Here is a 22,526-nt window from a genome sequence, read left to right on the forward strand (position 1 = left end):
TTTTTTTGCCCATTAGTGTAAATTTACGCGTTTTCATTCGAAAAAATTTGCTCAGTAGTGTAAATATACGCGCTTTTCATTCGAAAAATAAGCTTAGTAGTGTAAATTTACGCGTTTTCCGTTGAGAACACAAAACTGGAAGGATACGAAGCTTATCAATGACAACTTTTCTTTAGACAAAAAGAGTATCGGTTTCAGTATTTCTTTTACTCGGATAAATATCGAAGGTGAAGCAACAAGTTACAAAGTTAACATGGCTTTGACTTTGCATTAATTAGCTACTTCATAATGATGTTCAAGTGTTCAACACTTGATCATAATAGGTTTATGACATTATAAGGACTAAGCAACCATGTTGTCTCCCAAGAACATATAATAGTCAAATGTCAAACAGTTTCGTCGGGCACTGACATAAGCAGTGTTCGGTCAAATAAAAGCTAAGTATCATAAGGCATCGACAAGACTCCAATAAATGGACAAATCCTTAAAGCGAGCCTTCGTAAGACCTGCCATTGAGTTTGACGTTCGCTTGAGTAGAATGGCATGCACATGTACCGTTTCATGAATGGAGCCATGAATAAAAATTGTTATTTGCCGATTGATTTTACGTTTATACAACCATTTAGATTAAACCCTAGCCTATTTGCCTCAAGTGGTCAAGATACTAGGATCATAATGTCATTGTTTGTTTTTTTAACGGCGTTAAGCTCCGGTAAGCCTTTGGCTCACCAATCATTACCCAAACTCGAGCCCTATGATGGAATTTCAACTATCCCAATTTTTTATGGAAACCTTTAAGGGAAAACCCTCTGACCACTAGACCAGAAATCTTAAGACATCAGTGACATTATAAGGTCACTGAAGTTTTTACAATAAAGTTCATATGTATTTTGAAGTGGTAATGACTAAATAGACATTATTCATTACATATATTTTTGACAAAATGGCAAAAGATATCCTTTACGTTTGACCTGATTTTCATTAGACGTCCTTTAATGAAAGAAATAGCAGAAGACGTATTTCATGTTTCAAATTTGTTTCACGTTACGTCCTTTATCACTAACCGAGTTAAATTTTTTTGTTAAATCTGATCCTTTGCCTTGCACATGAGAGCAGTGTGGTCATTTACCCTTTAAAGACATTCTTGTGTAAATAGACTAAAGATTTGACCTCTTGGAAAAAACTCTTTATCTTCAATATCATCTCCTCCCCATTATCTTCATCATCACCATTCAACCCATCACCACCAAAACTGGTTTTCCGGCAAAGGATCCTCCAACCGTCCATCAATTCTCCACCGTCCATCATCACCAAAACCGTCACCGACCCGCTACTTTTCTGCCACACCACCTGCAACCACCGCCGGATCCGCCTCCACCTTCAACCACCGCCGGATCCGCCTCCACCTGCAACAACCGTCGGATCCGCCACCACCTGCAACCATCGCCGGCTCCGCCTCCACCTGCAACCACCGCCGGCTCCGCCTCAACCTCCAACCACGGGAGCTGCCATTGATTTAAAATCGGGTTTCACTTGTGGTGGAGTTTGGTTTGTTCTAACACAGATCTAGGGTTTCAATTGTGGTATGGTTAGGCTTCGATAAGGGGAAAGAAGAGGGGAATGAGAATGGGATACAGTTACATCTATGAAGATGACGATGGTGGCGGGATACAGTTGGTGCGATGTGTTGTTGGTGGCGGTCGGATGTAGTGGGTGCGGTGCAGTGGTGGTGCACCGGAGGAGTTGAGAATCGGGATGAAGATTAGGGTTAAAAGAGAGTTTTATATTTATTTATTCAAAGACCAAATTTTTAAGCTAATTACAGAAAATAACCCCTTAAGAGGTAAAATGACTAAGTTGCCATCACATGAGGCGCACATGACTGGATTAACGAAAAAAAATTAACGGGGTTAGTGTCAAAGGACGTAAAATGATAAGTTTTATTAACTGGAAGCACAATCAAGAAGTTTTCTAGCATTTGACCATGGTGATATTAACAACTTGTTAGATTATTGTTGACCACGTCTTCATTATCCTCGTCATGATGAATATCCATGTTTAGTCTACTATAACTGTAATAACAGATTTGCAAACATCTTCAAGACTTCAACATTTATCAGATTTTGTGCTTATCATTTTCAACACTCTAATTTATCCAAAAGTTCTCCTCAGCAATAGCAGCCATGTCCTTAAGCTAAAAATCAAAGACTTGATTAATCCAGCCTACAAATTCGTCATTTGCAGCTGGAACTTTTACATTTTCATCCAAAATTGGCTCATTCGCCATGATAGCATGTGATCCATACAAAATATTGATGTTGGTAGAGGTGCACAAATCGGTTTTTTTTGAAAAAAACCGGTTCGGTTATTAACCGGACCGGTTTTTTTTATCCAGAAAAAAACCGGTTCGGTTAATAACCGGACCGGTTATTAACCGGTTTTTATTGCTGAAAACTCAAACCGGCCAAACCGGTTTGGACCGGTTTAAAAACCGGTTAGAACCGGTTATTAAACCGGTTTTTTATAACCGGTTTTTAATAACCGGTCTAAACCGGTTAACCGGTTTTTTTTTTTTTTTTTTTTTTTTTTTTTTTTTTTTTTTTTTTTTAGGGTTTAGGGTTTAGGGTTTCGTTGTTAGCATTCTTTGCTTGGAAGATTAAAAACACATAACTTTCATTTATAGCTTTTACATTAAAAATACAAACATTAAATCGTTATCGCATATTCGTAACTCAAAAATACAAACATTAAAGAATGCTTAGACACGATTACATTAACAAGTTGATGTTTGTTACTCATTTTCTTCGCTACCCGATCCGAGCTATTCCTTAGGTAATCGTCGTACGCGGCTTCTTCATCGGTCATTGGTTGAATGTGTCCTTGATTGACCTCGTCTTCATACAAGGCCGCCTCATAGTCCATTTCCCCCTCGAGTGAGCGTTGATGTTGTGCCCTGTCTAAAGAGTCCAAGTAATCCTTTGTAGCAAATCGACATCTCTACAGCTGCTGGAGTGAGTCGAGTCCTCCTAATCGATATAACCCTGCCAGAGAAACAGAAAAAGCAGACTCCGAAGCTACCGTGGAAGCTTGGACCGTTAGTAAATCTTTGGCCATGGCGGCGAGGATCGGAAACTCATCCTCCTTACCTCTCCACCAAGCCAGCAAATCAAGACTTCTAAATTCATCCGGAGTCATGTGTTTCACAAAGTTGGTACCACCATACCTTCCAAGTTCACTGCTTGGGGTGTTTACCCTTTGACGTTTACCGGCGTCTTCCCAAATCATGTAGTACATCCCCATTTCAAGGTCGGTTTGGGATTGGGATTGGGCAACAGCTCTTAACGAGTCATGAATTTGGGAAGACGACCCGTATCTTGTAAGGTAAACATCATACATGTTTGCCAAGGTGGTGGTTGAAATCATTCTTTAAAGTTTGGCTATAATAGGGGTTTTGATCGTCGTTTAACCCTAGCTCATCACAAATTTTTTCTATTAAAGCTTCAACACCACCAACATTGATGCAAGGGTTTAACGCAGCAGCACAGGTCAAAACAGCGGGTAGTTCTTGAAAATATTTTTTAAATTTTTCTTTCATTTTTACACCCATATCAAAATAAGGTGCACCCCTACAATGAAGGTCACTCAACTTTGTGCACATGACAGCAATTTTTGGTAAAGCAATGGGGCTTGTTGGATAGTAAACCCCGGATAAACTACTTGTGCAAGATTAAAAATTTGAAGAACCTCCGTAACGATCTCAATCAATAACCAGTTTCTAGGATCGTACGGTGCACATTTACCCCTATTTGACAAAATTTGATGAAACGCAATTAACGATTGTTTTTGTTGGATGGCTTTCTCAAACATTTCACAAGTCGAGTTCCATCTTGTTGGACAATCCCAATTGGGCCCCAACCATTGACAATTAGCTTCATCACAAAATTTTTTGTATCTTGAAAATGTTTTATTGTTGCTAAAAACATCTCGTAACATTCTTTTAAAATTGTTTCTTTGCGTTTCGATCACGTTTAACCCATCTTGCACGGCCAAGTTGATAATATGTGCAATGCATCGGCTATGAAAAAACGCTCCATCACAAATAGGTTTATACTTTAATTTTAAATGGCCAACCGCGGCCGTATTGTTGGACGCGTTATCAAACGATATTGAAAAGATTTTATCTTCAATCTTGTATTGTCGAATGACTTTATCCAAGAGTTTAAAAATATTTCTACCCGTGTGCGGGTAATCAAACAATTGAAACGCAACGGTTCGTTTCATCATTTGCCACGACCGAGGGGTCAACCCAATGAGCCGTCACACAAATGTATGAGTCGGGCGAACCATTAGGTACCGACCACACATCCGTTGTTAAGTTCACACCAGTTTGTAAGTTTGAAAAGTATGAAATTAGTTCGGATTTAGCGTTTTTCCATGCTTTAAGCATATCTCTTCTAAGGGTCGAACGACTTACGTGTTGGTAGCGTGGTTGAACATACTTTTGCATCATCTCCGTGAATTGAGGGTTGTCGAAGTGGTTGAAAGGAAGTGATTGTTGAATCACAAAGTTGCCAAACTGTTGACGTACCGCTTCAAGGTCGTACGTAAACACCGTTCCTTGATTCGTCATCTCCGGCTGCGAACTACTTCCGGATTCGTCCTTCAAGACCTTGCAAGAGGGCCTTTCTACATGAGCTCTTAAACTGGAGTTTGCTTCTTTGTTATAAAACTTCAAACAATGTTTGCATCTAGCTTTTTGGGTTCCGTTAGACATTCGCATAGGTCGAAATGTTGCCAAATATCTTGGTTTCGTTTCGTGGGGATGACCCGAACGACGGTTTCTCCCGTGTTCGAGGCACCCATGTTGACCGATGAAGCAGCACTTTGGGGAGGCCATGATAATCGACTACGAATTAAGAGTGGTATACACGAGTATGAAATAAACGACTACGAAAGAAGAGCGTTTGGAGTTATAATCGCGTATGAAATAAACGTTTAGAGCTTTTGGAGTTGTATAATCAAGTGTGATCTAACCAATACCCAACCTAAACTATATATAGATGTTTGTGGGGGTAAAAAAACCAAAAAAACGGCTAAAAAAACGGGCAAAAAAAAAAAAAAACGGCTATAAAGCCGTTTGGTAACGTTCGAAAACCGGTTTAACCGGTTAACCGGTTATTAAAAAACCGGTTAACCGGTTTTTTTATAACGGCTATAAACCGGTTATTTTAAAAACCGGTTTAACCGGTTTTTTATTAACCGGTTATTACAAAAAAACCGGTTTTTTTTTATAACCGGTTATAAAACCGGTTTTGGCTCCAAAAAGTATAACCGATACGTAAACCGGTTACGTAAACCGGTCAAACCGGTTTTTAAAAAAACCGGTTTTTAAAAAACCGGTTTTCCGGTTAACCGCCCAAACCGGTTCCGTAACCGGTTTTTTTGAACACCTCTAGATGTTGGTCTACATTTCATTTGTTTTACATGCACTGTATTATATAAGCAAACTGATTTCTACACAGCATTGGTTTTGCTTAGTAACTGCAGCCATCAACAAAATTTTATTCTTTACTTCTTTGTCTTGGATGACGTATCACCGTCATACTGCACCCCCATATCTTTTTTATATGCTAATCCGTGAAGTGGTTTTTTCTCTGGTTGCCTATCTTCTGAGATTGATGTTCTTTCATGTATAGGAGTATGCTTCGGTTCAGGTTGTATTTTTGCATCTAACTAATAAAAAAACTCGAATCGAACTTATAGATTTTTATTTTTTTTATTTTTTTACTAATTTATTGTAGTTTAACCCATATATTTTAACCTCGGTAATTAACTATTAACTAAAAAAACTTAGGCTCAAATTCGTTATTTTTGGCCAACGTTATTTCAGCCAAAACTTTTCAAGCCTGAATTGCAATACCAAATCAACCAGACCGAACCCACTTCCAAACCAAAACCAGAAACCATACGATTTTCCAAAACTCGATAACCAATATCGGGTACCGCAACTATATCTTATTGGTTTATTTGGTGGCACATGATTGGTTGGTTAATATATATATTTTTTATTTTTTCTCTTTTTTAAAAATTTTTATTTAAAAAAAATATTTTAATTAAGACATTTCGTTTCTTATATGATTTAGTGTTGACATTGTCCATACCGGTTGTGTTATATTTTTGTTATGCTTGCTGCGGGGTTTTTTCTTTTGGTTTGGTTTTGAAACGTAACCCGATATCAATCGGATGCACGTCGGTTCCCCATCGCAACACGTGTTTATTTTAATATGTTAATTTGTTGTATGTTGGTCGTTGATTAATTTGTATTTTCGTTTATTTCCAGTACCGTAACCTGATTTTTACCGACCACAAGAAGGCTATCGTCTACCTGGAGTTGTACGATTGGGCCATGTTTCAATATATGTATTTTTTTGTATCATAAGTTATACAAATATTATGGGTGTTTACTAACGTAATCTTTGGGTTACCGTCAGTATCGTAATGAAACTATCATATACCAAGCGAGCCTATTATTTAATACAAGTATTTGGCACGATATCCAATTTTGTTCCACTCCGCCCTTTTTTGTCTTCCAAATCTCCAATGATCTTTATCATTGGCACCGGTACAAATAACAAATTAGTTAAATCGTTCTCGATACCAGTACACAACGGGTATCAAGTTAGCTAAATTGGTATGGATACTGGTACCATCATTGGCAAAGCATGCTTTTGGCCCCCTTCACTCTCCCATGAAGTACGTTAGTCTGAAAATCTTATATTTTCTTTTTATGCTAATACGTGTGGATGTATTTAAATCCTCGGTGACAGCCCTGTTAATATATTGAGATTTATTGAGATAGGAAGGATACGAAGCTTATTAATGACAATTTTTCTTTAGACATAAAGAGTATCGGTTTCAGTATGCCTTTTACTTGGATAAATATCGAAGGTGAAGCAACATGTTACAAAGTTAACATGGCTTTGACTTTGCATTAGCTACTTCATGATCATATTCAACACTTGATCGTAAGAGGTTTATGACATTATGAGGACTAAGCTACCATGTTGTCTCCCAAGAACATATAAGTCAAATGTCAAACAGTTTCGTCGTTCGGCCCAAATACAGGCTAAGTATCGTAAGGCATTGACAAGACTCCGATAAATGGACAAATCCTTAAAGTTAGCCTTCGTAAGGCCTACCATCGAGTTTGATGTTCGTGTGAGTAAGAACATTCACACATACCATTATATGAATGGAGCCATGAATAAAAATTGTTATCTGCCGTTTAAAATTGATTTTACGTGGGTTAAAATTGATTTTACGTTTATACAACCACGTAGATTGAACCCTATTTGCCCTTTAATCAAGTATTCAAGATACTAGGATCATAATGCCATTGCTTGTTTTTTTAACGGGGTTAAGCTCCGTGTAAGCCTTTGCCTCACGGTGAGGCCCTCACCAATCATTACCCAAACTCGAACCCTATGACAAGATTTCAACCATCCAAATTTTATGACGGAAACGCTTAAGGGAAAACCCTCTGACCATCAGACCAGAATCAGGGGCATTACAAGGTTACTGACGTTTTTACAATAAAGCTCATATGTGTTTTGAAGTGGTAATGATTAAAGAGACATTATTCTTTACATATATTTTTTACCAAAAAAAAAGGTGATGATGCGGTGGAAAATGCCCTTCGATGGGCATTAACCGCCTAAATCACTTTTAAAAACAATGTAGGGTCTTCGGATCTTCGTAATAATAATAAATGAGGTGGTTTATAGGTCAGGAAGAGAGTAATAGACAATAAAGACCAGGAGTGAGACAAACTTAATGTCTAGAAAGTGCACAATAAAGACCAAGTGTCTTTTATGAACTTAATAATAATGATACGTTGAATAATTGTAAGGCTAATTAAAGTTCTATCAGAATTTTATAAAACCAAGGTCTTTGTATAGTTTTTCTTTTTCTCGAACAGCAACTTTTGCAAGATGCTAGAAGCACGAACTATTCAGCAGCTAGAAATGAAAATTACACCAATCGGTCTATGATAAGGACTTAAAACAAAGACTTATTTTTTATCCAAAGATATCCTAACATTTTAATGTTTTTCACGACCTTCAAGGTTGTCTAGTTCCTTTTGTTGAAGATGGTATCGTTTCTTGTCTTCCAAATACACCAACAAGCCGTCATAATAATTATGTTCAACACCTTTCTCCTATTTTGGCAAAGCGGAGCCAATTAGATCAAGATTATTTCAGCCATCAAAATCAATTAAATTAAAACTATTATCAAGGAAATATATATTATGTGAGAGCGTTTGTTGGACGTAATTTCCTTTGGAACACAAGACCGTATCGGGTTGGGTCGAGAGGGTCGATTTAAAGTTATGAAATTGGATCTATTAATTAAATCGATTATAAATTAAATGAGTTAGTTGTATATAGCTTATGATAGTTAATTAGATTTATAAATAAACATTTGGGTTTCATTTATTGTCTAAATTAGGAATTCGAGTTCATCTCTAATTGTACTAAAGTCATAGTCTCTCTAACCTAATCAAAATTGTGATTATGGTTAATAATTTATAATTAGTTTCAGAAATATATTTTTTGGGTTATATATTGAGAGTTATTATATATATATAGATAGATAAAAGTTGAATCTTGGTGCCACAAAAGTGTTTTTTGGAATATTTTATTAGATTATTTTCATGCTAAAACATAAAGGATGGTTTGGCTTGATGGTGGTCGTTCAAACTGTTTAGTTTAGGGGTTTTGGTGGTTACCTTCTTATTTGATATTTATATTTCTGTGGTGGGTTTTTATATATACGTTTTTTTATTATTCTATTTGTTTTATTTATTTTTAAATGAAGAATTTATTATTTGGGTTTATTTTCAAAGCTATAACGAACATATCTGATACAGCCGAATTCACATCGACTCACCGTCGTAATGCCCAAATTATAAAGATTGAGTAAATATATTTTTAAATATGTTACTCGTATCATAACTTATACAAGTGCCGGTATCGTAGCCAAGTCCGTGTCATTTTGATCATAAGTTGTACGTGCTTCAATACAATTTTCAACATTTACATTTTGTTTTTTTATTAATGTCGGTATAGTAACGAACTTAACCGATACCGACTGAATTCGAGCTGCTGCGCCGCAACTCGGCGAGTTGTTTACCTAGTTCATTTCAAATTAATCATGTGTGTTTACGACTTAGTGTGTTATTTCAATTCGTTAGAGCTTTTCAGGAGGGTAAAAAAAAAGGCTAAAGTATCATTTGAAACTTGAAAAGCTCAAAATATTTGATGAAACTTTGTTTTAGAAACTAAATATATGTAAATAGCAAATGAAAATTTTACCTAACAAACAAATATCTTTGGAAGATATTTCAAGTAACGAACTATGAACAATAAAAGATGTACAATTGCTATAAAAGTTAGGCTTTATTATTTCAACTTTTGCTTTATAATTGTTGTCCCCTGTTCTCACTCGTTTTCTTTAGCTTCCCGCGTGCTTGTTTTTTTAATAAAACATCGACATTCGAAAAAAAAAGTATGTTTAATTCGTTCAAGCATTTTTATTTCTTTAAAAAATTATCATCGATTTCGCAAAGATCAGTCTAAAAGACCATAAGCCTAGAAGCTACTCGGACTGGGCCCCGACAAAATAAAAGAACATAGAAAGAAAGGTGAAAAGAAAAAAAAAAATTATACCGTTACGACAACACAAAATGATGGATTCACTAAAAGACTAAGATATCACATATGGTGAAAGTTTGTAATGCAGGCTCGGAGTGGTGTCATGATAACTGAGATTAAAGACATAACTAAGGAATAAAAGTTTGAATGCAATGAAGGTCAATTGCGACATGGACTATATATGAATATGATACTACTAATATGAATTAATATCCTGAAGCAACGGGCGGTTCAGTATTAAAATAAAATAATATTTAAAATTAACTAGCTCCATCTAAATGAACCGCCTTGAAACGTCTTCTTTAACAATCTAAAGCTACTATTACCTTTCTCTCCCCATCTCACTGATGCACTCCTTAGAAACTCTGCTCCTCCCATGGCGGCTTTTGGAGTTGACTCGTTCGATGGAGAGTCAACATAATCTGCATGTCCAAAATATTATGTCATGTTTCAAGTTTCAACCCATTTGACCCATCCTTTGTGCATAGAAAGCCCGCGACTTGCTCGAAATTGGGTCAATTATAAACTAGCCAAGCCGGGCCTGCTCGTTTAAATTAAAGAAATTTATGCATACATTAAATGCCATACTATCCAATTGTAACTTAAAGCCATATGACATTTCTAATAAAATACATTGAACATATTCTTAATATAACTAAAGCCCAAATCTTAATATAATATAAACTATATCCCAAACTTTAATATATATATATATATTATGAATTCTGTACTTTATAAATTCTACATTATGCGCAGATAAAAAAAATACTACTGTTAGTTTTTTTATATATGTGAGAAATAAAAAAAAGTTACAAATAAATGAGCCAGCTCGAGCTTTAGACAAGCCAAGCTAGAGTTGAACATTTCTGTTCATTAATATAAATGAGCCGAGCCCTAGCGCATCCAGGCTTGGCTAGGCTCGTTTACAGCCCCTAGTCAAAAGTCAAAACTGCCACTCCTAACAAAAAAAAACTTCATGTCTTGGCAAATAAGATAGTCTTAATCCAAAAGGTTAACACTCGGAAGCCCTCTTTCGATGACGTGTAAATTTTAGATACAATTAGCCGAAAAAAACTGGATATAGAAAGTTCTTGGCATGACAAAAAATTATGAAAATCATGAAATCTAAAAGTTGTGGAACAGACAAATTACCTGAAGATGGAGGCAGGTGATAATGCAATTTTAAGAATCTGGAAGCTTCTTTATCCTTCATATGGCATAAAACCCGTACTAACGTGTTAGCATCATCTAAGGATCTCTGTCCAACAATCCCAGATCCGAATCCTGTGGATAAGTTTTCACTTGCCATCATCAACATATGGATCACTGATTCAGCCTGCACAAGGAACAAGAGCGTTTGTTATTATTATTTTTGCATTAAATGATTTAAATCAGTAATAAAACAAATGTAAAAGAATAAAAGATGCATACATCTAGAGAAAAAAGACTCAAAACTTGATGAGCAAGTTTTGATTCCATCTCCACTAGTGAACGAGGAAGACCTTCTCCATCAGCAACAAAAAGATCCTGGATACAAAAGTAGTATTATTCATATACGATGCAGATTCCTTATCTAAAATATATGAATATAATAATAATAATGCAAATAATAATATGAAATTAGCAATGTACCTTTAACATATTAAGGTCTTCTTCCATCATGGTGGCATCTGAAGCAGAAAACACACAAGAAGGACCTCCGTCCAGTAGTATCCATACATATCCTTCCTATAAAGCAGATATTATAACATTGGAATCTTAAATAACGCCTTAACATAATATCATAAAAAAAAATCATATTCATACCAGTGCAGCCCTACAAATACTAGCCACCACCATGTCTCTAAGTGTGTCCTCAATTAGATCACATACTTGGTTGAGGACCTGCAGAGTCGGTTTTTTACTTTTATACACACAGATAGAGATACATTAGCATATACACATATATATAAAGAGAGGCGCTTACACTATCAAGTTTTGGAAGTAAATTTTCCAACCGAGCTCCTTCAACGCTACCATGATATAAACGAAAAAGAAACGAATCTCTCAAATCCCAGAAAACAACTCTGGTTCCTACAAATATAGTTCATGTAAGAATTAAAAACATGTAATTCACATTTCCCATAAAATTAAAAGAATGTGCGGAGCGCATCAACTCACCAACTAAGTCACAAATTTTTCTGATGGCATCGGCTATTGAATCCCTGATGCTGTCAAAAGTGGCTACAAATAGAGCATCAATTGCTTCACTATCGTCATGCATAATATCTGTTGTTCCCGCGGCTGATTTAGCAGAATATAACAGAATAAGGTTAGGACTATGAAATTAAATGTATCATAAAAACACTTTCAAGTCCACATAGAAACAGAACTTACGGTCCCTACCGTTTCCAGATACCATAGTAGATGCCAATGATTTTTTAATTCCATCTTCCAGTATGTCAATTTGCTTCTGCATATACTGCATATCATAACAATATCACATTATTGCATAGAATATTCAACAATATTTATCATCATAATATAAAGTTAAAGAAAAGTGAGACTCACTTCAAGAGTATTTAATCTGACACACAGTTTGACAGCTGTCAACCCTTTCAATTTCTCAACAACTTCCTCATCGAGGATAACACTATCAAGCACTTTTTTCTTGACTATCGGGAACATTGTCTCCTTATAACGAGTCAAAGGGGGAGCAGCAGGATATAAATGTTTTTTTTCAACTGGTTTCATGCAAAAGGAAAAAATAAGGAATAATAACTTAGATTGGCAACTAATCAATTTAAAAGCTAGAAATGAAACATAAAACATACAAAAAAAACATCACAAACTTTAAATGAGAAGCAACAGGATTATTAGAATATAAATTTTGGTATATAGATGTGCGGTACCTAACTGGCTAACCAAATTTTGCAAATAGCCATCCAGGGCATGAAAGATTATTGAGAGCAATGCTTGCAAGTGTGAGATGTCCATTGGAAGATTTAACCCGAATAAATGATCCACTGTCTGCAAAGAAAAATCACATAAGAAAATCAAGCACATGAAAATTTATGACTTGTTCATGATTATGCGTACCTCCTCTACAATCCTAAAAACTTCCACAACTGAAGCTGCTTGCTTCTGCTGATTTGATAAAGGTTCCCAGACCTGTAACATGATTAATATAATATATATTAATGACATAGTGATAGCGTCATAGCACATATAATATGTGTATACACGTGCTAAACAACTAGGATTGTTATTTCTGTTAGGAACAAAGCGGCGCGCGGAAGCGAAACAGCACACACATGCACAACGATAAACACGCATAAACGAAAATATAAACGACACAAGAATTTAACGTGGTTCGGTCCCCGCGAGGGGACCTACGTCCACGGGCTGCAACTAGGTTTTCTTATTAGCTCAGAACCAAAATTACAATTACATGATGGGATATATATAATAAACAAGATTAGGGTTAAACATAATTAGGAGCCAAAACCGGGCCTTCTAATAAAACCGGCCCAAAGGCCTTCATAACCCAACAATCTCCCACTTGAAGGCCTTGCGATAAATTCCAGCCTGCCATCCAAGTAAATATAACAATCTCATTCATCCAGTAACTCTAGTAATCTTCAGTAATAGAAATCAACCAAGCCTCCAGTTCCAAGAACAAGCTAAAACTTCAACAAAAGAAGTTCTCCAAGCCTCCAGTTCTCTAGGAACAAACTAAGATTTCTACCAATCCACACCAGTTGCAGCGCCCCTTCCCATCAGTTACCTGAAAGGCCCATTGAAGCTCCCGAGAGCTCCAATCCGGTCATCACAGACCCAGCCATGACAAAACCCGCCAATGGCTCATCCTCAATCTTAACCGGCCCTCACTTACTCACACTACCGGCTCCAAAGACTTCCAGAGGATAATCACTCTCCAAAAATCAGCAGACTATACCAGGAGAGATTTTCACATTCGGATTTCCCAGTCTTCCGAACTCAACGTCCCTTTGGAAACAAACCTAGAACACACCGCGTGCTCCCACTGTTACCAAAACCCCGAACATGTTCAGACCTCCGAATACGCTCAAGCTAACATCACTGTGGCTCCAGGCTTCATGTCTGCAAACTGAAACCCCTTAGCTCTACCCGATTCAGCGAGCCAAGACCTTATAACTCGGAAGTTGGTTCACTTCTTCCGACGATACAGAGACCGTATCTTCCAAAGTCTTTAACTAAAAGATTCAACAAATGCTTCATTGAAGTGAGTAACAAGAAATAAAGCAAACTAGAATCTTGAACCCAAGAGTCTTCACCGCCTTCACTGAGTCTCAATGCATCAACCCCAGATACATTCTCAAAAGCAGAATTCCAAACCTTTCGACATCGACTCTTAAAATGTCTCACCTCTACGCAACCTACCAAGTCGACTATGCCCAGCTCCCACTGTTCCTGTTATCCCAACCCATGCCACACCAACACTCCATGAGATGAACCCCACTCGTACTATCCCGGCAAATAACTTTACCCAACACGAGATTATGAACCTCTCAAATGGTGTACCACTGATCACCACCAAACAAGATATAACTTCACAATTCCAAACGAACAAGAAGTAATAATCACAGTTTCGAACCAGCTAACAGGCAAACAGCTATAACAACAGTAGAACTTTCATGAAATCAAGCGGTACCAAGGGTTCTATGACCGTACACACGATCAGTTAACTCAAACCCTAACCGAAAGATCATCCAAACGAGCAATAGTTAACATGACTTGCCACTAACCTCATTTTTTTTTTTTCACTTATGCCGTCACCAGCACACCCGCTGGTTCCATTTTCTCCAAGTTTATCCATCACCAGTACTCAGACTAATCTCTTGCAAACAAATCTGAACCCGAACCTAAATGGTCTTCACAAAACCCGGTTCCCTGAAGCCGAGCAACCTCCAAAGAAAAACCCTAAAACCCGAAACACCCGACCCGGTGCTTCACCTGCAACGCCCGAGTGAAACCTGCAACTCCAAGAAGTCCAAAACAGGAATTCTAATTGCAAAATCACCCGGAAAACCGTCCCAAACAGCCCTGAAAAACAGCCCCGAACAGCCCTGTTAACCAGAAAAACGAAGATCTCTGACAATACTGTTCACCGCCGGAATCACTGTTCACGGCCGGAAACACTGTTCATGCCGGATACTGTTCACCGCGGCACTGTAGCGGCGGCACTGTAGCAGCCCTTCTCAAACCAGCCTCTTCTACCTTTTTTTTTTTTTTTTTCGATCGATACCCGTGCAAAACCGTGTGTAAACAACGAGCCAAAGCTCTGATGCCACTTGTTAGGAACAAAGCGGCGCGCGGAAGCGAAACAGCACACACATGCACAACGATAAACACGCATAAACGAAAATATAAACGACACAAGAATTTAACGTGGTTCGGTCCCCGCGAGGGGACCTACGTCCACGGGCTGCAACTAGGTTTTCTTATTAGCTCAGAACCAAAATTACAATTACATGATGGGATATATATAATAAACAAGATTAGGGTTAAACATAATTAGGAGCCAAAACCGGGCCTTCTAATAAAACCGGCCCAAAGGCCTTCATAACCCAACAATTTCTAAACCTCACTGTATGATATAGCATGATTATGACTTTAGAGATGAGAAAACAGGTCAAACAAGCAATCAGAGTTAACAAAGAACAATTGTTACCTCAAGGTGGAAAGTACGTCCCGTCCACTCTAGCATGCGTACATGCTGTGAGATTAGCCAATCGAGAACGATTGGCCGGCTTATCTTATGAATCTGATAGAAATCAATTTCATGATTGGAAAATGAACCGACGTCATTTTCTCCATCTTTAGAATTAAAAGCTTGAATCAAGTAATGCTCCAAGTGATGAGCTGCTGAAAGCACTGATATAGCATCTACCGAAAATGATACATTTTCTAAAAATGGTTTCTACAAAAATTAAAATTAAAATCAATTATAGAGGCTGTGGGAAATTGACATGAACAGAGCTACATAAAAGTTTAAGCATAATCATAACACAAACCAGTTTTTTCCCATAATATTGATGCAGATATACAGAGGCTACCGCTCCTGCATCTGGACACCATTGGCACAAAACAAGTGAAAACACAGACAATTCTCTTTCAGCAACCACTCTCACTTCACTCGCAAGAAAAGCCAACGGATGTTTTCCCTCCATTTTAGATACGAGATTTATAGTATCTTCTTTCTGACAGTCATTAATATTTTAAGTGTCACTAAGACGCTAGTGAAAATCAATTCAGTCATCGTATAAGGGTAGTTTATATCATAAAACTAACCCGCCTGCATGCAGCATCAAGAGATCTCTCAACATACAACGTAGCCCTAACTGCAGCAGACTTCCCATTAGCATTCAAATTTGTTACCTGCACGTTACGGAAACATGCATTCACATAATATTCAGATTTGAGAAAGAAAATAGTTGTACCAAACAACAAACCTTGGCTTCATTGTCTGTAACAGAATTATCTGTTCCTACAGCCAAGCCTATGGAAACCAGCTTCTGGAAGAAAACCATCTTCTGAAGAGGAGATAGAAGCAAACATTCAAATGGAGAACATCATGAATCACCTAAAGAGATATATGCAGAGAAGCGAAATATGGAAAACGTAGCATCATCAAGAAACAGGAAATTACCTCCTTGAAATGCAGGTGATAATCATTCAGTCTACTATCACACCAGAGGCTTATGGCTCGGAATATTGCTTGCACTAAGCTCAATCTGATTTCAGTTCCATTGTCAGTAACTGTACACATTAGGCTGTCTGTATATTGTTCCTCGGTTCCCTCTTTATAACTGTCAGACAAAACTTTTTGCACTTTAAGGTTTGCCTGATCGAGTAATTGAAGTTCTTCTGTCTCAATGAACTTTGAAGCAAAGAAACAATATTAATATTCACAAGCAAAATGATACTAGAATTCATAAAATTTGATAGTACCTGCTGGAAAAGCACCCATCCATATAAAGCATCATGCATCTTTTGAGTTATGCCTAATGTACCCCAAGTTAGCTTGACAAGCTTTAAATAATCAGCATGTTCCTATTATAAGATCAAATGATGAATATCAAGAATCAAGAATCAGTTGTAGAGAAAACAAGAAATCCATATACTGTGATTGACGCAAGGGTTATTATAATTGCACTAATAATAGACACCTCGATGAGCTGGCCTTCATCCAAAATGTCAAATACTCCAAACAGTAATCTCTCATAGAGTCTTATATTCAAGTGATAACCAGCATTCCAGTAATTTGATCCACCTTGAATATGAGAACTTCCCTGCATAGATGAAAGTGACGATGCCACCTGTCTAATAGCTAGTAGAACTTCGGCACGATCAGCAGGAGTCATAATAATGTTCCATTCCTACAAATGCCAAACATATATGAACAACATGATTTGTTTTAAACAAAAAAGAATCCAAATAAGAAATTAACATACCTCTGGATTTCTAATCTTGTCAAGCAAAATGCCAAGTTCCTGCATTTCAGGATAATTGACGGACGAGAAGAGTTCTTCTAGAACATTTGCCTATTTGAAGACGTTTTCAAAATTAAAAAGCAATAAAAGAAAACATAAAAAAAGGACAACTAAGGCATTAAGCGTACCTGACGTTTCCTCCATTGTGTGTAAGACCTTTCAACCAGAAATTCATTCTGCTGTATGCCACTTAAGAGCTCAATGATGATTTGAGGAATATCAACTTGCACATGAGATTTTTTTCATAGAAAACTGCATCAGCCTTTGCCTAATGCTTTCATCCATTGCCTCTGAAATCTAGTATGAAAAGGACAAACATTGGTCTGGCATGCGTTAGATTATTCTTTCCCTGGTCACATTCGCTATCTTCTTATGATCATAAATGAAGAAATAACTAACCTGCATCTGAACTCGAATGTTGTCAATGTGCTCAAAATGATTTTCAACAGAATGGGACCTGAGATGTCTTTTACCTCGCCTATTTTTTAAGCCAGTCAGAAATCTAGAGCCCTTATCTTTCTTTGGGTTCTCTGAAGAATGTATAGCAATCCTATTGTCCCAAATTGACAAAAGGAGATACAAGATTAGCAGAGTAGGATCACATATACACATCACAGTGGAAAGTAAATACACACAAAATGTAGACAGAAGCTAATAAATGATTACCCAGAGAATGCAATGCATGAAAGCAGCACTTCATAGGCTGATTCCCGCAAGTCATCATCCGATAATCCTTAAAAATTACTAAAACTATGTATCAGTCACTCAAAAAAAGAAGGCCTCACACTTCACAAGCTGAGAGCGCTATTTCAAGAACAATAGGTCTCATCAAAGCGTCTGGTTATAACTTAAAAGATAAAAGAAGTAGCCTACACAATACCTGTTCTTAAAGCTGGGAGTCCCAAAGAAGGTACATCTATCTTCTTTGCAGACTTTGAACTTGAGGGTACCGCATAGAACTGATTCTCCCCTAAATCATGCCCAGAAACAGTTGCTTCTGAACCATTAGAATAAAACATGGGGATAGATGACCGTTGTCTATCAATACTGGCTTCAACCGAGGGTGGTGCACGTTGAGGCGGAGATCCAGCAGAGTCTGGATCAGACAGCAGAAAAAATGTATCTCCCCTTTGGGAGTGTATCTGCAAAAAAATCTCAAATATTAAAATAATGCTAATACTAGAACAAAATATTAAAACTGAACATATCAAAGGCTTACCACTGGAGGAAACATAGACTCATCAACATGCTTTGCGGTTGCTTTAGAAACATCAAGCACTCCACCTAATCACAAGAAAATTGCACATTTATACTAATCCATTTGTCCTAAACCTCGCATAAATTTTATAATAAAAGAGTCGATGATTGCTTCTTCAAGAGTCAACCGTGAGCATGCTTTAGCTTTAGAAATTTAAAAAAATCGATAACTAGAGTAAAGTACATAACAAAAACTGCATTACATATAGTAGTAAAGTACTGCAAAAACCTAAAAATAATCTTAAATTAACTATTCTAGTATGAAATTTCAATTTGATAACGAATCAATACAGATTTAAATTCAAACACACTAGCAGTTTCGGTTTTGCATCAAAATCAACATCAAACACTTTATATGCTTTAAATCAAACACTTTATGTGCTTTAAAGCTTGCTAAACAGTCTACTATGTTGAAACTAGTCAACTACTACAGTAAACTGCATCAAATATAGTATACGTCCTACAAAAACCTAAAAACTGTCTTAAATTACCTGTTCTACTATGAAATTCTAATTTCATAACGAATAAATTCAGATTTACATTCAGCAAAAACCTAGCAATTTTGCTTGCGTATAAAAAATCTACATCAAGCACGCTGTTCTATGAAAGCTTACTAAACAGTCAACTATTAGCTTCTCAACAAATAAAATCAAACTTAAAACAAAATAAACCTAATAAAGTAACAAATGAACAAATTACCGCCGCACTGTACGCATTCGATGACGTAATCGGCGCTAATAGCATCGTAATCAAATATCGGAAGTAGAAGGCGCGATATCTTAATTCTTAAATTAACCTAAAAACTCCCTTAAATTAACTATTCTAATATTCAATTCTAACTTCATAACGAATCAATACATATTTAAATTCCATAAAACCCAAGCAACTTCGCTTCCGTGCCAAAAATCAACATCAAACACTCTATGTTCTCTGAAAGCTTACTAAGCAGTCAACTATTAGCTTCTCAACAATTACTAAACACAAATAACCTAGCGAAGTAACAAATTAACAAACTACCGCCGGACTGTACGCAATCGATGACGTAGTCAGCGGTAATTTGAATCTGAATTGATTCGTTATAAAACTGCAATTTTCGTATTAGTTTACAAATCAACATGTGCTATGAAAACACGACTAAATAGTCAACAATTAAAAACAAATAAACCTAACAAACTAGTAACGGATTGTACGCAATCGATGACGTAAGTCACGTAATCAGCGCTAATAGCATCAAAATCAATATCGAAAGTAGAAAACAACCGGGTATCTCAAATTAACCTAAAAACTGTCTTAAATTAACAATTCTAGCATGAAACTCTCATTTCATGACGAATCAACACATATTCAAATTCAGATAAACCCTAGCAAACACTCTATGTGCTCTGATAGCTTACTAAACACTAAACAATCAACAATTAGCTTCTCAAACAATTACTAAACTCAAATAACCTAACAAACTACCGCCGTACTGTACGCATTCAATGACGTAATCACTGGTAATAGCATCAAACTCAATACCATAACTATACGAATTCGATGACGTAATCACCGCTAATAACATCAAACTCAATACCGGAACTGTACGAGAATTCGATGACGTAATCAACGCTAATAGCATCAAACTCAATACCGAAACCGTATGAATTCGATGACGTAATCACCGCTAATAGCATCAAACTCAATACCGGAACTGTACGAATTTGATGACGTAATCAGCGGTAATTTGATTTTTGACATAAAACACGTACTAAACAGTCAGCTGTTAGCTTCGAAACAACTAAAAACGATTAAAACGAAATGAACGTAACAAATTAGTTACCAGACTGTACGCAATCGATGACGTAATCAGCGCTAATAGCATCGTAATCAATATCGGAAGACGATTGAACATCGGAGATTAAACCGGAGGATATAATGAAGTCGAGAAGCTTCCGGCGATCGTGACGGGAACGGTGAAGAAGAACAGAAGAATAAGAGTCCATGTGAGGGGTATTTTGGGAAACGCTGGTTACATAATGTTGAAATGAAATGATGAAAGCAGACGAAAATGATAGCAGACGGCGTGGAGCCGGATTACTTGACCTTTTGTACTTTCCTTTTTTACCCCTCGCTTTCACTTTGAACGGTCAGCCTTCAAATTATTATTATTATTATTATTATTAAATATTTTGTTGTTTATGGAGTAAAAAGATATGGTTACCATTTTACTATAACGTTTGTTTTTTGAATTGTTCTTTTTTTAAGGTGTGCGCTAAAAATGGACTTGGTTAGGAATAACTAAATGATATCGGGTACTGGTATTGGTACTGATTAGTAGTGTTATTTTCAATTTTTTTAAGTTTTGGGAGTGGTACGGTTAGAGATAGCCCCTTTTTTTTTTGCTAACTTCGTTATGTGTATTTTCGGTGCCAGAGCTCATCACGAGACTTGACTGGACTGAACATGAACATGGAATTTTAAAGAAATTAAAATCACAGACACGACTGATACACGGTGAGTTAGTCTCTTGTCTTTTTCGGAGGCATACGCAATAGGTTTGGGTTCCAACCGGTTTAGGTTTTAAATCGAATCGGTTTGGTCAAATTTGATCGAAACCGGTTTCAGTGAAACTGGTTGGGTCATGAGTTGGTTTGATGGAAAATATTCAAACCTATACAATCGGTTTGGGTTGGTTTAGAACTTGAGTGTACAAGTTGGCAGTTTTGTCAATATGAAATCGGTTTTTGTGTTTCGGTCTTAGAAACCAGTTTGAAAAACTAGAACCGAATATATTTTGGTTTTTGCCAGAATATATAGTTTTTTCTTTAGAATTTGTTACGCATATTTTGAAACTTTTAATTACAAACAAATGTTATAAGCTAGTAATCATTAAATTATTGATTGTTTATCATTAAATTCGACAAAAAGTATTTATTACTAGTATTTAATGTAAAGCTTAATGTTGTGCGGATGTTGCAAAAAAGGTGACTCGATTTGAGTACTGGTCAACACGAGGTTTGGACTCACATTGAATACAAATCATGTTTTTATTATTACTTTTTTAACGGCTAACAAATAAAGGTACAGCTATATGGGGACCTGGGGTAATCCAATAGTAGTATACCAAGCACAACATCTTTAGTTCCGGAGGTAACCTGTTGTTCGAAGACTCACTACGATAAAACTCGGTCATGTTTTTTATACTATTTGGTTTTTCTTTTTAATTTAACAAATATAGTCAAGGTTTAATGAATTTAAATATTTAAAATTTGGTAAATTGGTGGTATGCATTGCTTTTAAAAACGTATAATTTAAATAATAGATAAAATATTGTTTATATGTATAATTATATAAAGCATCGATCATGACAAGGTTGTGAATGGTGGCATGAAGATTGTTGGTTAAGATCAAAGGCTACTTGTTGATAATGCAAACATACAAAAAGTGTGATTGTATTGTTTTAATCGTCTTGTTTAATAAAGCAAATATATAATTTTGTTTATTTGCTTTGTTCATGATTAATCAATTAATTAAAGTATAGACTATTAATAAATTAACTTTTGTTTTAAGTTCCTTATTTATTAAATTTTGTCATGTATTATTGTCTTCTAAGTACGGAAGTATAAAATTTTTGGATCAAGTAGCATGCAACGCTTTATGTGGTTAACAGTGTATTTGCTATATCTGGATAGCTAAATAGCTCAGTTTGAAAGCTGAAACTTTTGTTTTCGTAGTGATGTTTGATAAAATATTTATAGTTGTAATTGGAAAACAAAGTTGGATGAATAACGGCACAAGAAAAGTCTTCTAATAAGAAACGCACGATTAGCGTATGGTCACGAATAATTTTATTTATTAATAGTTCTTGCTACTTTTTAAAATAACTTAGTTTCTATGAGCTTATCCTTTTACGTAAAGTTGTTATCAAGTTGTTACATCAATGAGAGTTCGAACATTTTAAACACAAAAGGTTTGTTGTCATGACATTTTTATATACACGGGTTTAAAACGGCACGGAGAATAGACTATGTGAGTGGATGGTGATTTCCTATATATAGCAAAT

General features: G+C 36.3%; 1 pseudogene across 1 annotated transcript; it reads right to left on the reverse strand.

The window, feature by feature from the left end:
- Window positions 1–9,820: 9,820 nt before the first annotated feature.
- Window positions 9,821–20,466, reverse strand: LOC143607594 (protein unc-13 homolog; annotated as a pseudogene). The gene is made up of 25 exons (XR_013148999.1): window positions 20,304–20,466; window positions 18,447–18,511; window positions 18,108–18,369; window positions 17,894–17,960; window positions 17,627–17,777; window positions 17,356–17,524; window positions 17,189–17,278; window positions 16,904–17,113; window positions 16,686–16,787; window positions 16,384–16,614; window positions 16,187–16,267; window positions 16,026–16,112; window positions 15,749–15,934; window positions 15,406–15,654; window positions 12,792–12,863; window positions 12,605–12,722; window positions 12,264–12,436; window positions 12,090–12,174; window positions 11,874–11,996; window positions 11,680–11,786; window positions 11,520–11,597; window positions 11,346–11,441; window positions 11,145–11,240; window positions 10,866–11,049; window positions 9,821–10,135 (listed from the first exon to the last, which is right to left on the reverse strand). The product of XR_013148999.1 is annotated as a protein unc-13 homolog (transcript).
- Between the last annotated feature and the right edge of the window lie 2,060 nt (window positions 20,467–22,526).

This window comes from Bidens hawaiensis, unplaced genomic scaffold, assembly GCF_021521415.1.
Source record: "Bidens hawaiensis isolate Kalapana, Puna unplaced genomic scaffold, B.hawaiensis_p1.1 tig00083915_1, whole genome shotgun sequence".
Taxonomy (NCBI): domain Eukaryota; kingdom Viridiplantae; phylum Streptophyta; class Magnoliopsida; order Asterales; family Asteraceae; genus Bidens; species Bidens hawaiensis.